Here is a 16111-nt window from a genome sequence, read left to right on the forward strand (position 1 = left end):
AGCATATAGTATCATCCATGTGCTTTAGATAGGAGATCCCTTTTGGGCCTGTGACTATTGTGTGATGTCATGGGATGCGCATGTGCACGTTCGTACCTCTGCCCCACTCTCAGACGGCGTGTAGACCTAGACAGGCTAAGACATGCAGAGGCTGGGCTCCATCCTCATCATCTCAGTCTGACAATATATCGTTACCATCCAACAAGTGTGTCTACCTTCAACCCTCGATATCTCCATTAAGAACCCCTTCGATAAATGGTGACAGCAGTGTGGGCGTAAAATTGATAATTACTCCGATGTACGGAGATTTCTTTCGACTAGCAAGACGGCCATTTCGTGTCCCCAGTAGGCCTACCGAGGTTAATGCCAGCCAGCTACCTCAAGTCAGCTACTCTTTCAAGCTCCTACCAGCTTCTACACCATTCACTGGTCAGTTTCTTTGTATTAGTGTTTATCTGCTTATTTGCATCACTCCCGAGGGGTTGACCCGAGTTTGCAAAATAAGCCAGCTTCCAGTCTGTGGTGAAGGAGCTCAGTCGAGCCTAGTCTATTTCATCCAGTTCTTTTGCCTGCCAAGCCAGCTTTCCACCCCTGCTGTGCTCATCGTGTGAAGTTATCAAGCCATTCTGTGTGAAGGGTCAAGATAAGTCAGCAAGCAACTAACCCAGTTGTTGTACCCCAGTACTCAAGCAAGCCACGTGAGTAGTCTTCATCGCTTGTGATTCAAGCTCCAAGCCATCCTGAGTGCTCTTTTTCATCCTTGTGGTGTTGTGGTATTTCGTGGGTGCATTTTAAGCTAGCCAGCTTAGAATATCTTTGCGGCAGTGTGGCTGTCCTCAGTGAGGCTTACGCTGTTCAACCCATAAACCCATCCACCCAGTCACCACATGTCTCACCATTGCCCGGTCTTAGCCCTGTTAACCCACAAACCCAACCACTATCACTGTTGTGGTACTCACCCAACCTCTGCCAGTGTTTTGGGTACACAACTCCGGGTTCCAGCAGTATATTTTAAGGACCACATATGGGGTCAAGAGCTAGAGTGTGTCTTCGACAGTGGCGCCACCGTTAAAAGCCTCCTGTGGTCAGTCGTCACGTGAGGTCACAGACCCTGAGCTGCTTTGGGGATTAGCGTGGACGGTTACAAAGCATGGCTTGCTTCTGCAGTGTTTTAAAAACTGAGGTTGGAGAGTTGAAGGAGGAGGTCTTGCTTCTCCAGGAGGAGATTAGGAGGCTGAAGGTCCACCTCAATGGGCCTGGGAGAGAGTGTGAGGTGGTTGGAGATGTGGGGAATGAGGCTTCTAGCAGTGAGGTGCAGTCTGTCTCTCACTGTGAGGAGGCTGTAGGTGGGGAGGTAGCAACGGCTACCAGCAGTGAGGTGCAGCCCAGCACCTGCTACAAGTGGCGAGTTGTTCACAGAAATGGGAGGCGCATCAGAGTAAGGAAAGTTAAGAGTGAAGATCTGAAGGTAGGAAATCGCTTCTCTGTTCTCCAGGATGAATGTACTTCAGTGGCCAGTGAAGGTAAGGGTACTACTGCCCCTGCTAATGAAGGTAAGCGCATTCTTGTGGTTGGTGACTCTCAGGTAAGATATGTTGACCGTGCTTTTTGTAATAGGAATAAGAAGATGAGAGATAGAGTGTGCTTCCCTGGAGCTGGTGTTGTGGACATTGTCAACAGGCTGGATAATATCATGTCAGGTAATGGGAACAAGCCCATTATCTGTCTCAGTGCTGGTGGAAATGATATTGGGAAGGGTAGGAGAGAAGAGCTGCTAGATAAGTACAGGTCAGCTATAGATTTCATTAAGTCTAAGGGAGGGATCCCAATCATATGTAGCATCTTGCCTAGAAGGGGAGTAGGAAATGAATGGTTGTCTAGGGCAATTGGTGTAAATTGCTGGCTAGACAGATACTGCAAGGAACTTGCAATCCCATTCATTGACAACTGGAACAACTTTTATGGCAAACATGATATGTATGCAAGGGATGGGGTACATCTCTCTGGGGCAGGGGTGGTAGCACTTGCAGACTCGATTGAGAAGGCCATTGGTGAAATGCCTATGATTTTAAACTGATGGAAGATAGAGGTATGGGTGTGTGTGGGAAACAAGCAGGTTGCAACACTAGGGTTGGAAACAGTAAATGTATAAAAGGCATTCAGCATGAAGTTATAAATAAAGACAATAGAACAGGTCAGCAAACAAAGGGGGACAGCAGAGGGCAGCAAGGGACTAGCTCCCTTAAGGTTTACTATACTAATAGCAGGAGTGTTAGAAATAAGATAGATGAGCTAAGATTAATTGCAAGTGCAGGAAACATAGATATTATTGCTATAACAGAGACCTGGCTCAATCTGAAAGATAGAGAGATGCCCTCTGAATGTCACATACAAGGCTATAAATTATTCCACACTGACAGGGTCAACAGGAAAGGTGGTGGAGTAGCGATGTATGTCAGAGACAATTTAAATTGTTGTGTTAGACAAGATATTAAATTAGAAGCGTCAGCCACTGAATCTGTTTGGTTACAGCTTCTCGAGGGCCGAGAAAAACTAATTTTGGGTGTGATTTACAGGGCCCCAAATCTTGATAGGGAGTGCAGTAAACTTCTATGGGACGAAATTCGTAAGGCATCTACATACGAAAATGTTGTGCTAATGGGAGATTTCAACTATAGACAGATTGACTGGAGCAATTTGACAGGAAATTTAGAGTCGGGTGACTTTCTTGATTCGATCCAGGATTGTTTTTTAAAACAGTTTGTGACAGAGCCAACTAGGGGAAATAACCTCCTTGACTTGGTTCTTGCCAGTAGGGAAACACTAATTAATAATCTTGAGGTTAATGATGAGCTTGGGGAGAGTGATCACAAATCACTCAGTTTTAACATATTATGGAATTCCCCTAATAATGGCAATCAAGTCTCCGTCCCTGACTTTCGCTTGGCTGATTTCATAGGACTGAAAAATTACTTAGGTGGGCTGAACTGGAATGACCTGACTAAGGGTCAGGTAGGTGGTGATGGTTGCCGATATGATGCTTTCCAGGGCATAGTTCTAGCTGCTCAGTCAAATTATGTTCCAAATAGGGAAATCAGATCAAACAAAAATGATCCTAAATGGATGAACAATAGATTAAAATATCGGATTGGTCAAAAGAGAGGCATATATAGGCAAATCAAAAGAGGAGAGGGGCAATTAAGAAATCGATATATTCAGTTAAAGAGAGAAATAAAAAAGGGAATTAGAAAAGCAAAAAGAGATTATGAGGTTAAAGTTGCAAGAGAATCGAAGACTAACCCAAAAGGATTCTTTCAGGTATACAGAAGTAAGATCAGGGACAAGATAGGCCCACTCAAAAGTTCCTCGGGTCAGCTCACTGACAGTGATAAGGAAATGTGTAGAATTTTTAACACATACTTCCTCTCAGTTTTTACACAGGAGGATACCAGTGATATTCCAGTAATGATAAATTATGTAGAACAGGACGATAATAAACTGTGCACTATTAGGGTCACAAGTGACATGGTCCTTAGGCAAATAGATAAATTAAAACCTAACAAATCCCCAGGCCCTGATGAACTGTATGCAAGGGTTCTAAAGGAATGTAAAGAGGAGCTTAGCACACCTTTGGCTAATCTTTTCAACATATCACTACAAACTGGCATGGTGCCAGATAAGTGGAAAATGGCAAATGTGATACCTATTTTCAAAACAGGTGACAGGTCCTTAGCTTCGAACTATAGACCAATAAGCCTAACCTCCATAGTGGGAAAATTTATGGAATCAATAATTGCCGAGGCAGTTCGTAGCCACCTTGAAAAGCATAAATTAATCAACGAATCTCAGCATGGTTTTACAAAGGGGCGTTCCTGCCTTACGAATTTATTAACTTTTTTCACTAAGGTATTTGAGGAGGTAGATCATGGTAATGAATATGATATTGTGTATATGGACTTCAGTAAGGCTTTTGACAGGGTCCCACATCAGAGACTATTGAGGAAAATTAAAGCACATGGAATAGGAGAAGAAATTTTTTCCTGGATAGAGGCATGGTTGACAAATAGGCAGCAGAGAGTTTGCATAAATGGGGAGAAATCAGAGTGGGGAAGCGTCACGAGCGGTGTTCCACAGGGGTCAGTGTTGGGCCCCCTGCTGTTCACAATCTACATAAACGACATAGATGAGGGCATAAAGAGCGACATCGGCAAGTTTGCCGATGACACCAAAATAGGCCGTCGAATTCATTCTGACGAGGACATTCGAGCACTCCAGGAAGATTTGAATAGACTGATGCAGTGGTCGGAGAAGTGGCAGATGCAGTTTAATATAGACAAATGCAAAGTTCTAAATGTTGGACAGGACAATAACCATGCCACATATAAACTAAATAATGTAGATCTTAATATTACGGATTGCGAAAAAGATTTAGGAGTTCTGGTTAGCAGTAATCTGAAACCAAGACAACAGTGCATAAGTGTTCGCAATAAAGCTAATAGAATCCTTGGCTTCATATCAAGAAGCATAAATAATAGGAGTCCTCAGGTTGTTCTTCAACTCTATACATCCTTGGTTAGGCCTCATTTAGATTATGCTGCACAGTTTTGGTCACCGTATTACAGAATGGATATAAATTCTCTGGAAAATGTACAAAGGAGGATGACAAAGATGATCCCATGTATCAGAAACCTTCCCTATGAGGATAGACTAAGGGCCCTGAAACTGCACTCTCTAGAAAGACGTAGAATTAGGGGGGATATGATTGAGGTGTATAAGTGGAAGACAGGAATAAATAAAGGGGATGTAAATAGTGTGCTGAAAATATCTAGCCTAGACAGGACTCGCAGCAATGGTTTTAAGTTGGAAAAATTCAGATTCAGGAAGGATATAGGAAAGTACTGGTTTGGTAATAGAGTTGTGGATGAGTGGAACAAACTCCCAAGTACCGTTATAGAGGCCAGAACGTTGTGTAGCTTTAAAAATAGGTTGGATAAATACATGAGTAGATGTGGGTGGGTGTGAGTTAGACCTGATAGCTTGTGCTAACAGGTCGGTTGCCGTGTTCCTCCCTTAAGTCAATGTGACCTGACCTGACTAGGTTGGGTGCATTGGCTTAAGCCGGTAGGAGACTTGGACCTGCCTCGCATGGGCCAGTAGGCCTTCTGCAGTGTTCCTTCGTTCTTATGTTCTTATGTTCTTATGTTCTTATGTGTGAGTTCATCGTCGATGTAAGCGCAATTCTACGACCACGTGTGCAGAGGACAGCAGCAAGACGACATAAACAATCGTCCAACCTACCACCATCAACCTCATTCTTCACCAAGTCGTTACAGCGATAATTAATATTTTTTTTTCATAGAGACATTTGCGAGTGTTGAGACATTTCTTTTGTGTTCCCAGTGATTTTTCTCTTAGTGACATTCAGTGACTCTCGATCAGACTCAGTGTTTATCATGTACTGATTGCAATAACTTTTTTTATCTCTTTAATTCAGTGTTAATTTTCGTGCATTACCTTGTGTCTGTTGTGTTGTGTGTCTTTTTGTACACTTGAAGTAAGTACCTTAGTGTTTTTCCTTTGTTGTGTGTGCAACATATGAGCAGTATAGAACTTGTGTTTACACTTCAGAATCACCTTGTGTTCTCAGTATTCCAGTGAAGTATTTCAGTCATTTATCAGCTTTATTCTGCATCACAACTCAGTGTTGTCTGTTATATTTTTTTTTCTTCCCAGCATTTGTGTATTCTTGTTTTGTTCCCTGTGTGTTGAACATTCTTGTGTTCATATTCTTTCATTTAGCCAGTGTCTAATTTGTCTTATTTCCACAGACAATAGTGCCATTATTTTGTGCAAGCAAGAAATCATTTTTACAAAATTTTTCACACATCAAGTTTCATTGCAAGAAAATTCTAGTATTGTGTTTATGTTGATGTGTTGTGTTCTGCATCACTGTAAGTGCTGTGTTCTGCATCACTGTAAGTGTTGTGTTCTGCATCACTGTAAGTGTTGTGTTCTGCATCACTGTAAGTGTTGTGTTCTGCATCACTGTAAGTGTTGTGTTCTGCATCACTGTAAGTGTTGTGTTCTGCATCACTGTAAGTGTTGTGTTCTGCATCACTGTAAGTGTTGTGTTCTGCATCACTGTAAGTGTTGTGTTCTGCATCACTGTAAGTGCTGTGTTCTGCATCACTGTAAGTGTTGTGTTCTGCATCACTGTAAGTGTTGTGTTCTGCATCACTGTAAGTGTTGTGTTCTGCATCACTGTAAGTGTTGTGTTCTGCATCACTGTAAGTGTTGTGTTCTGCATCACTGTAAGTGTTGTGTTCTGCATCACTGTAAGTGTTGTGTTCTGCATCACTGTAAGTGTTGTGTTCTGCATCACTGTAAGTGTTGTGTTCTGCATCACTGTAAGTGTTGTGTTCTGCATCACTGTAAGTGTTGTGTTCTGCATCACTGTAAGTGTTGTGTTCTGCATCACTGTAAGTGTTGTGTTCTGCATCACTGTAAGTGTTGTGTTCTGCATCACTGTAAGTGTTGTGTTCTGCATCACTGTAAGTGTTGTGTTCTGCATCACTGTAAGTGTTGTGTTCTGCATCACTGTAAGTGTTGTGTTCTGCATCACTGTAAGTGTTGTGTTCTGCATCACTGTAAGTGTTGTGTTCTGCATCACTGTAAGTGTTGTGTTCTGCATCACTGTAAGTGTTGTGTTCTGCATCACTGTAAGTGTTGTGTTCTGCATCACTGTAAGTGTTGTGTTCTGCATCACTGTAAGTGTTGTGTTCTGCATCACTGTAAGTGTTGTGTTCTGCATCACTGTAAGTGTTGTGTTCTGCATCACTGTAAGTGTTGTGTTCTGCATCACTGTAAGTGTTGTGTTCTGCATCACTGTAAGTGTTGTGTTCTGCATCACTGTAAGTGTTGTGTTCTGCATCACTGTAAGTGTTGTGTTCTGCATCACTGTAAGTGTTGTGTTCTGCATCACTGTAAGTGTTGTGTTCTGCATCACTGTAAGTGTTGTGTTCTGCATCACTGTAAGTGTTGTGTTCTGCATCACTGTAAGTGTTGTGTTCTGCATCACTGTAAGTGTTGTGTTCTGCATCACTGTAAGTGTTGTGTTCTGCATCACTGTAAGTGTTGTGTTCTGCATCACTGTAAGTGTTGTGTTCTGCATCACTGTAAGTGTTGTGTTCTGCATCACTGTAAGTGTTGTGTTCTGCATCACTGTAAGTGTTGTGTTCTGCATCACTGTAAGTGTTGTGTTCTGCATCACTGTAAGTGTTGTGTTCTGCATCACTGTAAGTGTTGTGTTCTGCATCACTGTAAGTGTTGTGTTCTGCATCACTGTAAGTGTTGTGTTCTGCATCACTGTAAGTGTTGTGTTCTGCATCACTGTAAGTGTTGTGTTCTGCAGCACTGTAAGTGTTGTGTTCTGCATCACTGTAAGTGTTGTGTTCTGCATCACTGTAAGTGTTGTGTTCTGCATCACTGTAAGTGTTGTGTTCTGCATCACTGTAAGTGTTGTGTTCTGCATCACTGTAAGTGTTGTGTTCTGCATCACTGTAAGTGTTCAAACTGTTTTGTTCTGTGTTTTAGCACCTATTATTTTTCATGTTTCATTGAACAAATTCACTCTTAGTGCAATTTTTAAGTTCTTCTTTTAGAGTAAATTGTTCTTTTGCTTGTTAAGTGTTGCTTGAGTGCAGTTAAGAGTTAAAGTGTTCATTCCTTGATATATTTCTTTTCCTGTGTGTGTAATAATTTTGTTTATTATTGCACATTGACTCATTTTGCAATAATTCTTGTGCAAATATTGTGTTGCCACTAAAGTTTTTCTTGCAGAGATTTTAAGCAGTGTTTTTTTTTTAATTAGCAATTGTTATTTGCAATATTGCTACAGTATATACATATATATATATATATATATATATATATATATATATATATATATATATATATATGTCGTGCCGAATAGGCAGAATTTGCGATTTTGGCTTAAATAGCAACGTTTATCTTGCCATATAGGACAAGTTAAAATTTGTGTATGCAATAATTTCGCCAAAATCATTCTGAAACTAACGAAAAAGATATATTTCTCTGTGTTTGTTTAGTATTAAATTACTATAAACAAATCTAAAATATATTTATTTGGGTTAGGCTAAAATAAATTGCTCTTGTTATAATACGGTTAGGTAAGTTTTCTAAGATTCTTTTGGTGCAAAATTAAAAATTTTTACATTAGCATTAATGAAAAAATATATCTTTAAACGTATAAAAAATTTTTTTTGAACGGACTTAATTTTAAATGAGGTCTTGCTAATTGGCCAGTTTTACATATTCGGCACGACATATATATGTATATATATACATATACATATATATATATATATATATATATATATATATATATATATATATATATATATATATATATATATATATATATATACATATATATATATCTCCTTTCAACACACCGGCCGTATCCCACCGAGGCAGGGTGGCCCAAAAGGAGAAACTTTCGTTTCTCCTTTTACATTTAGTAATATATACAGGAGAAGGGGTTACTAGCCCCTTATATATATATATATATATATATATATATATATATATATATATATATATATATATATATATATATATATACATATATACATATGCGAAACAACCACTCTGAAAGAATAGAGAAATTCCAAGCGCTTTCGTGACTACTCACATTGTCAAGGAGCTATTGCTTAACACAATCCTCCCTAATAGAGCTAAATGGTTCTTTCAGAGTGGTTGTTTTGCATATTCTGAAATCACCTGTTTACTGTGATCTTATTGCATATATATATATATATATATATATATATATATATATATATATATATATATATATATATATATATATATATATATATATGTGTGTGTGTGTGTGTGTGTGTGTGTGTGTGTTGTATTCACAATGAGTTTACGCTAAATTAAATAAACTGACCTGTCCTGTTGTGTCGATACTAGTAAAGATGATGCCAACACAAGGATCTGTTGTGGGTCTCTTCTCGGTTCCTCTTCCAGTTATCTTTATAATGTATATGAGACAGCAGCACAGTCTGTGCTGGCTTAGTCTTATCTACTAGAGAAAGGTGATGAAAATTAACAAGGAGGGTCGAGGAGATAACCAATAATCTTACTGGCTATCAGTACAAGTCACTGTGATGCATCACGCTTGGCGGTCACTTAACCTTACGTTTAAATTTACGAAGTTTATATATCGTTTCCTAAATTCTGATTTTCCTTATCAGATTTTATATTACATTAAATTACAAGGAAGTTTTTATATTGTTAGGAACATAAGTTTCGGTACTGAACGATTAGAAAAGATTAAAGTCAGGTGACTGAAATATTTCAGTGTTATATTAAAGCGAACAACGGGTTGTTTAGTAGACTTTTTAAAATCCTCAGAAAGGCAAAATGTCATCAGATAAGTTGGGTACAAAGTTACGATAAAAGTTTACTGTTGCAAAATACTTCTCATAATTTTCCTGGTCTCAGGAAACTTAATCTGTATCAAGACAATTAAGACAAATTATGAGAATGATGAAATCTAGGTAACTTATTTAGAAAAATAACAGAAAACTTTTCCGATCAATTGTGTTCCACCTGGAGTATTATTAAGTCATGACTATTACACTTGTCGCCTGATGCCCACATAATTCTGGCGAGCTATTGAATGAATGATGGTGAATGTGTTTCCTTCTTTGTCAGGGTTACACCAGATTGCAGTCTCTAAAATTAAAGAGAATTTAATTTTAGATATAACATATTTTAAATCTATTTTAGATATAAGATAGATATAAAATAAGATAAATTTTTAATATTTCAGTATCATACACAGTCTTATGTGACACAAGAAGTTATAAGTCCGTTTAGCATTTAACAATATTGTATGTAGGTCGAAAAACATTGCATTCTTTACAATCAAGGTGTAATAAATTAGACACATGTGCAACTCTTGGGTTTCTTTACTAAGGAAACGTTTTGCCACACAGTGGCTTCATCAGTCCATACATAGGAGAAACTTGAAGAACAGGAGGAGAATGAGGTAATCAGTCCCTCAACCTTGAGTCGATGTGGTCAGTCCATCAATTTTGAATAGAATACGGCATATGGGCAACTTCTTGGGATCTTAATACTTGGGAAATCTTCGCTTGCCTAACCCTTGGGCACGACCTACTTCCACACTGAACAAATGTGACACCACCTACGACTGCTGCACCTCTCCTGCCATACGGTTTATAAGCTGCTTCTCCACCCATATGCCGTATTCTATTCAAGATTTATGGACTGACCACATCAACTCAAGGTTGAGGGACTGATTACCTCATTCTCCTCCTGTTCTTCAAGTTTCTCCTACGTATGGACTGATGAAGCCACTGTGTGGCGAAACGTTTACTCAATAAAGATACCCAAGAGTTGCACATGTGTCTAATTTATCAACATGTCGGTTCTCTGAACCATTCATCTACAATCAAGGTGTAATGATAGTGCCGCAGGGGTGCCGCATGGGGTGCCGCAGGGGTGCCGCAGGGGTGCCGCAAGATGCCGCAAGATGCCGCAAGAGTGCCGCAAGATGCCGCAAGAGTGCCGCAAGATGCCGCAAGAGTGCCGCAAGAGTGCCGCAAGAGTGCCGCAAGAGTGCCGCAAGACAGTTATTAATTTTTCCCCTAGTTTTATCGTCTTAATTAAAACACCACATTTTTATTTGACTTATTTGTTGTATAATTAAATACTGCAGGAGAGTTACTATAATGTTTTTCAAAGTGATGTCATTAAATTATAAATAATTATAGTACAATAGTAAATACATAATTAATATTAAGATTAAAGTGTAAAGCACGCCTCTGGCAAGACAGTGATGGAGCGAATGATGATAAAAGTTTTTCTTTTTCGGGCCACCCTGCCTTGGTGGGAATCGGTCGATGTGTTAATATAAAATAAAAAAAAATGTGTTCGGTTTACCATCATCATTTTCTGTGTTGACAACTTGACAGTTTGTGTCATCCAGTATATGACTGGTTGTCGTCACTGTCGTGTTGACTTCTCAGGCAGATGTAACGAGTCGTTATATCATTCTACTGTATCCTCAGATGTTTTAAACAGTATGTTGCTCTTTAATTTATCATAGACAAGTTTGTAATCAAGAAGACATGAAGATTATTGTAGTGAGAACGATAAGGAAGACAAAAGTTGAAATATGAGTGAGAAAGAAAGAATATTTCCCACTTCTGGTAAAACTGATGTGATTAGAAGGAAAAGTTGTTTATATTTGGTCAGATATTTAGATCTGGGATTTACTTGATGTGATGATGAAGTTAATCCTACGTCAGAATGTGTTATTTGTGGTGATAAACTGAACAATGAAGACATCACAACCAGAAAATTATGAGACATTTCACTATGAAACATAATCATCTAACAAACCTCGATCATACTTTGAGAGATTGTTAAATGAGTGAAGACAACAGAGTCTGAGATTTTCTAAAACAGTCAAAATTTCTTATGAAGCTCAAGAGGCCAGAAACTTAGTAGCAGAATTACTCGCTAAAAATATGAAGCCTCATACAGAAGTAGATCAGAGACACTTATTCTCCATGTTTACAACACCTTAGTAAAAGTGATGATTGGGAGTGAAGCAGAAAAAGAAGCTAAAAAGATTCCAATCTCAGTAATACTATTAACAGACGGATACATAATATGTCAACAGATATAGTATAGAAAGTAGACCACTTAAATCACGACTGTTTGGCAAACATTGTGAATATTCTGCAGACGGAGGCAAGATGGTTGCCCAGAGGCAAAGTGTTGTGACGAGTGTATGAACTCAAGGATGAGTTTCATACTGTTTTTTTACCCTTGAGCAGCAAGAAGTTTTCTGTGTTGCTTGCAGATGACACTTAGTCTAAAAAATTACACTACTTACTGGATATCTTTGAACATTTAAGCAAAGTTAATTCCAACATGCAAAATTATTGATCTGAGATAAATTAAGAACTTAGGCTGTCGAAGGGAAGGAAAGTAACAAGAATATGTTCCCGCATGTTGCTGCAACAAAGAATAAGGAGATAATGCCATTGATTTTTTATCATCTTGAAGTACTTGGAGAAATATATCAGTACTATTTCCCAAACTTATTTAGGGAAGACTATTATTTGTTAAGAAACACATTTATATCATCAGTATGACGCCTATCGAAGCTCAGTCTCACAGAAGAAGAGGAACTGATTGAAGCAAGTAATGATGGAAGTCTGACATTGAAGCTTAAGGATGTTTCTCTGGAGGAATTTTTGATAGAAACCAAGGATAAATATCCTCAAGTTGCGATAAAAAAAAAAAGCTGTGGTAATTCTCGTGCTGTTTTGCACATCTTATGTTTGTGAACACATTTTCTGTGTTCACAAATATAAAAACTAACAAGAAGGAAAGACTACAGTCAGTCGAGGAAGAATTTATGATGTTTGTTCAACATTCCATCTAATATCGAAATTATCTGCCAGTCACAACAAGCACAAATATCTCTCTAAAAAATTGACAGTAGACAAGTTAGTTTATGTTAATTTAGTTTATTTTGTTGTGTGATCTATTAATGCTTGTGTAATACTTACACTAACAAGCTTGTATATTTTATATTTTTTGTGTGTATGTCTAATGCGATTGTGTGTTGTTATGAATAATAATAATATTATTCTAATTATCATTATTATTATTTATTATGAAATCTAAGTACTCTTGGGAAGCGGTTCTTATAGAAAATTAGCTAGAGGTTGCCACAGAATAAGAACTGTGACTTGAGAGTGACATCACTGAAAAAAAAGGCTGGAAATCACTGGTGTAAAGAAACCGACTCATTTCTAGTTCAGACACTAAGAGACGTGTTAGCACATTTATAAATAGATAAATGGTTCAGAGAACCGACAAGTTGATGAATTAGACACATTGTGTCTAATTTAATTAAATTAGATACATTGCGTCAAATTTTTCAGCTTGTCGGTTCTCTGAACCATTTATCTACATTGCTGTCAGACACAGCAACATCTTGGGACCTTAATACGGGGAATTCTTCACTTGCCTAACCTTTAGTCATGACCTATTTCCATATTTGGATTTGTCAAGTGTGATACCACCTAGGACTGCTGCACCTCACCTGTCTACAGTATATAAGCCATTTCTTTTTCACCTATGCTGCATTATTTCCAAGAGTGATGAACTGATTGCATCGACTCAAGGCTGAGAGACTGATTACCTCAAACTCCTCCTGTTGGTCACCATTCTACTTTGTACGGACTGATGATGCCACAGTGTGGCGAAACGTTTATAACTCAGCAATACCTTAATCGGCTGTCTTCAAATTTTCACAGCTGGAGCGCTGTATGTGATGCAAGAATATTTACAACTTTGGCTGCCCTATGTACAGTGTTAATTATTTCGTCCCCAGATATTGTTTCCGAGTGATAATTTTAAGAGGAAAAAGCTGTCTTTTCTGGTGGTCTTCCAACTTTCAACATTAGTGTGTGATACTATGGGGGAGATTTATATTTTAATGGCTTTTAATATCCCTAATACATTAATTTTAATAATTCAAAAATTTTGGAAAATTCTTCCTCTTCTAGATTATGAAGAATTTTAAATATCAACCTGAAATTTTTTTAACCATACGCCAATATTTTTGTAATTTTCTACAGCAGATCAGGGTTTTTAATCTAAAAAAAAAACACAATGAACTTTAATTATTATGTAGAATTTAAATTATTTATTATTAGAAGGGTCTGGTACAGTCCAGTCCTCGGAGAACGTCTTGTCTGACTTTCATTAACATTAATTTATTTTTTCCATGATAATAATGGAAGACAAACAACCAAGAAAAAAATTTTTTTGGACAACCTGAACACTCATTGATATATATTTAAAATAATTCATTTTCAGTTAATTCAGCAGAAATATTTATGGATGATACATTCACACAGATACATATGTGTACGTATACAAACGTCACTGTCAACATAAACACTCACACACATCCACACACACACAAGGCTTCATTGATGCGTAAAAGTACATGCATGCATGCAAGTACATTTACAGAAGATGTATTATTATTATTAAATATTCGCCGGTATTCTCCCGGCCCGGGCCTTTTCCAAGTGGTGGCCCGGCCTTGGCTCCCTCTTTAGGGAGTGTCTGAGACCTAAGTCTCCCATGGGAGGAGGCACAAGGACCTCCTCATCTTTGGGACCAACTGTCCCCAGGCCTAGCCACAAGCTAGGCCTCTATGGTCTGCCATCCCCGCCCCAAGGGGGCTAATGGGAATGACAGTCTTATGAGCTAAAGGCTCGGGCTCAGGCACCTACCCTACCCTAGAAGGGTTAGGCATGGTGTCGATCCAGAAGATGTACATCACGCTCCTATAAGTACAAGAGTACATTCCATATATATATATATATATATATATATATATATATATATATATATATATATATATATATATATATATATATATATATATATATATATATATATATATATAGAAGTGGATAAAAAGGCTTCAAGGAAGAATATGCCATTTGAATATATATATATATATATATATATATATATATATATATATATATATATATATATATATATATATATATATATATATATATATATTTATTTATTTATTATTTATAAATACACACGAATACATTTGTACATACATGCATACGTACGTACAGGTACACACATACAAGAATACATCTGCATACGCATTCAAAGGCATACGTAAATGTATGTATATATGCATACATTCTCATAAGAATGCATACATTCATGTAAGTGCTCACACTTATGCATACGCACGTGAATAAAAAAATGATGAAACATATATACATACATATGAAACACTTTTACATACGCACATGCAAGCATACACAAAAGCGTATATACATCAGTGCTTTCATATGGATATACATGCATGTATATATTTCATAATGTCTATATGAAAATATTGTTTTAATAAAAAATTTGACCCTCCATCTCCTTTCATTTTTCTTCTTGTGAGTTTGACACAGACGGAAATACATATAGTTTTTATTATTTAGATTAATTTAAAGATTATATATGAGAATGCAAGTGTTTGAGGCAGTAAGTGTGACCAATGTTTGCTTGTAGTTACTTCTGGATCTACTGAATAACGTCTGGTCAACCTTGTGAATATTTAGTCAGATCGACATTTAACTGTCCTAACTTGGGAGGTTTGACATTATGAGAGGAATCACAAATTTACCATAATTGGTCGAGAATTATATCAACATTGTGTTGGTAAGTGACATCAGTGAAAATTATACTTCATTGGACTTCCAAGCAAATACTACTATTGGTCTCCTGTGAGCGACATAACTCATCATTGTCGTGTATACAGAAGTAGACAATGAGTCTAACATTGCTGGTGACATTTTCACAGCAGCAAGAAAACTGCGACTGTTGTAGCTGTGAAGGATAACTGCTATTAACATAAACAAAGCAAATAGTCATAGGAGAAGACAAAGAACTTGGGGCTCAATACGATAGAGTGAACAAATGTCAATGTGATTTTTCTTAAATGATAAAGAGTGAAGTTCCTAGCACTTTCGTGATTTCTCACATTATCTAGGAAGTGTAAGAATAAAAGATCAACGGGAAGACATATGAGGACGAGACTTCACCTCGCGTTTCCTTACTAGATATTATTTTCAAAACTATTCATTATGAAATTTGATTCTATTATATTCCACTCGACCATCGACTTGTTAGATACAACTTTTTCAACTTTTTGAAAATCAATTAGATGGTTAAAATCTCTCACATGAATAAACAAACATTAGAAACTTGTCCACTTCTAATGCTATATTTATGTTGTTTTAATCTTAGTTCGAGACTTTTACCAGTTTAACCGTAATAAACTTTGTCACATATTTTATAAGGAATCTTCCAGACACAGTCGTCAGCATTTTGGGGGAATTTTTTTTAAGAAAAGTTTTTTTTGCTGCATCAAGATTTTTAAATACAACTCATTAAAATTCTTCAGCAGAGAAGGTATATCAACCAAGTTTTCATG

General features: G+C 37.5%; 1 protein-coding gene across 1 annotated transcript in view; it reads right to left on the reverse strand.

Annotated features, from left to right (window-relative positions):
- Positions 1-9125, reverse strand: part of LOC128685992 (UDP-glycosyltransferase UGT5-like) — a 265203-nt gene extending 256078 nt beyond the window's left edge. The window contains 1 exon segment of the mRNA XM_070083438.1: positions 8975-9125. The gene's annotated coding sequence lies outside the window, so the exon portion shown is untranslated.
- Between the last annotated feature and the right edge of the window lie 6986 nt (positions 9126-16111).

This window comes from Cherax quadricarinatus, chromosome 9 (genome assembly GCF_038502225.1).
Source record: "Cherax quadricarinatus isolate ZL_2023a chromosome 9, ASM3850222v1, whole genome shotgun sequence".
NCBI lineage: Eukaryota > Metazoa > Arthropoda > Malacostraca > Decapoda > Parastacidae > Cherax > Cherax quadricarinatus.